Genomic DNA, 2454 nt, shown 5'->3' on the forward strand with positions numbered 1-2454 from the left:
AATTCAAACATGTGAAAAGAATATTAAATCAAAATAAAATCCAGTACGTATTTCATCAGCAGATGAATACCGTAGTGTCCACAATGGAATTGCAGTATGACACTACTGCTTGTGCAAGTTTGCCAACGTGAGATTGTACACGGCACAGTACTGGCTGATGGAATGGAAAGGGACCAACCATAGCACTGTGTTCTGTATTGTGGTTGCTGATTGGCTCAGTGACCATAACATTGGTCTGTTTGCTCTCCCACACTGTGCCCATATGTTCAGTATCTCTCCTTGTCCATTTCACATCGCCATCAGTACTGCACAGATACATAATTCATGATCTTCATCATTCAAGTTGTAGTATACTTCCCTGGTGAGTACCCATATAGAATATTACATGTTGTTAAAATTATGCAGGTTTGAGAGTGTAGAAAGTGTTTAAGAGCATATGAAGTGTTTCTAAGAGTGTGGGAAAGGTTTATAGGAGTGTGGGAAGGGTTCATAAAGCCTTAAAATATATATAAATAATAAAATAAATATAATGCCACTACTTTGTGGATTTTCATCTATCACGGGGGTCTCTGGAACACAACTCTCACGATAGATAAGAGACCATTGCATATTGAACAGGAGTAGTGATAGTAGACATCATTGTCTTGTCCCTGATTTTACAGTGAAAGCTTTCAGTTTTTGACCATTTATTATGATGTTGGATGTTGGACTGTCATAGATGGCTTTTATCAGATGGAGATAAAGATCATCTATTCCAATTGTATGTAGGATTTTTATCATGAATATGTGTTCATGATAAAATTTAAATTGGCGATAACTCCTTACTTTTCCTTTTTGTTGGTTTGTTTGTTTTGAGACAGGGTCTCACTATGTAGTTCAGGCTGGCTTTGAAGTCAAAGTCATCCTCCTGCTTCTCCTCCTCCTTCTTCATTTGTGGAGCTAACGATTGAACCCAGGGCCTTACACATGCTAAGCCAGCACTATTCTATTAAGCTATATCCTCAGCCCTAATATAACGCTGTCAAATGCCTTTTCTGCATCTATTGAGATGATAATATGGTTTTTGTCCTTGCATCTGTAAATGTGGTGCGTTACATTTATTGACCTGTATACGTTGAACCATCCCTGCATCTCTGGGATGAGTCCCACTTGGTCATGGTATATAATCTTCTTGATGACTTGCTGCATTCTGTTTGTCAGTATCTTATTAAGGATTTTTGCATTGATGTTAATTAGGGAGATTGGTCTGTAGTTTTCTTTTCTGGTTGGGTCCTTGTTTATTTATTTTGTAAAATTAAGTTTATTGGTATATTTTAGCTATACATAACAATCACATTCACCCTCGGGAATTTGTACTTGTACATGATAGATCTTGGTTCTTCTTTTTTCCTCCATCCCTTTGCCTCCCTTCAACTCTTCTCCCCCTGTTTACAAAAGCTTTGTTTCATTTTTTCCTCCTATTCTTTTTTCTTTCTTTTCCTTCCTCTTCTCCTTCCCTCTCCTTTGTTCCCTTTCCTCACTGAACATTTTCTTCCTATTTCCCAATATTTATTATACATTTTGGACCTTGTTTACCCTTTTGGTTTCTCACACCAGAGAAAGTGTGATATTTACATGTATGTCTGATTTATGAAAACTTGTTTATGAATTGATCTTTCTTTATATTGCAGGCTTCCTTCAAATTTCTGCAGATCCTTGTCTTTTTCTACTGTTTAAGATGAAATAATAGAAAAATAGAAGCTGACTGGAGACTCGTGGGTGACAAGGGCTTGCAAGCAGGTAGCTTTGTCTTAAAGCAATGAGGTGAAGAGGCAGCATTTTTTTGAGTGCTCTTAATACCAGAATGTAGAAGATTTACTCAGAGAGTGCTCATAACCCTTTGGTGGCATTGAAGTCCTTTTACAGTTTACCAAAAATGTTTTTAGAGGTTTGCCTTTCTTGTCTGCCAGGTGAAGATACTTAATCATTTGTGTATGTTTATATTTGTGGGAAAGAAAAGTGCTTGAAACTGGATGAAAGGTTAATGTTCTGATTTGGGAGGATGGGGCTTTTTAATAGCTGAAAATGAGATTATTTTAATATTTGAAGTTGAATGTGAAACTGTGAGATAAACCCAAATTAAACAGGAGAGTGAGAGTGAGTGCGAAAATTGGATATGGAATGATGGAGAAAGTGAATCCATGTTCTGCTCTCCTCTCAGTGAGTCCAGTCCAGCTTATAAACTGGCTTGTTATTAAAACACGCAGTAAGGCTGAGGATATAACTCAATAGAAGAGTGCTGGCTGAGCACATGTAAAGCTCGAGGTTCAATACCTAGCTCCAAATGAAGAAGAAGAAGGAAGAGGAGCAGCAGTAGCAGGAGGAAAAGTAGTAGGGAGGAAGACAAGGAGGAAAATGAGGAAAAAGAGAAGAAGGAGGAGAAGGAGGAGGAGGGGAAGAAGAAAAAGAAGAAGG

Source organism: Chinchilla lanigera, unplaced genomic scaffold (assembly GCF_000276665.1).
Source record: "Chinchilla lanigera isolate Chin_1 unplaced genomic scaffold, ChiLan1.0 scaffold00149, whole genome shotgun sequence".
NCBI classification, from domain to species: Eukaryota; Metazoa; Chordata; class Mammalia; order Rodentia; family Chinchillidae; genus Chinchilla; species Chinchilla lanigera.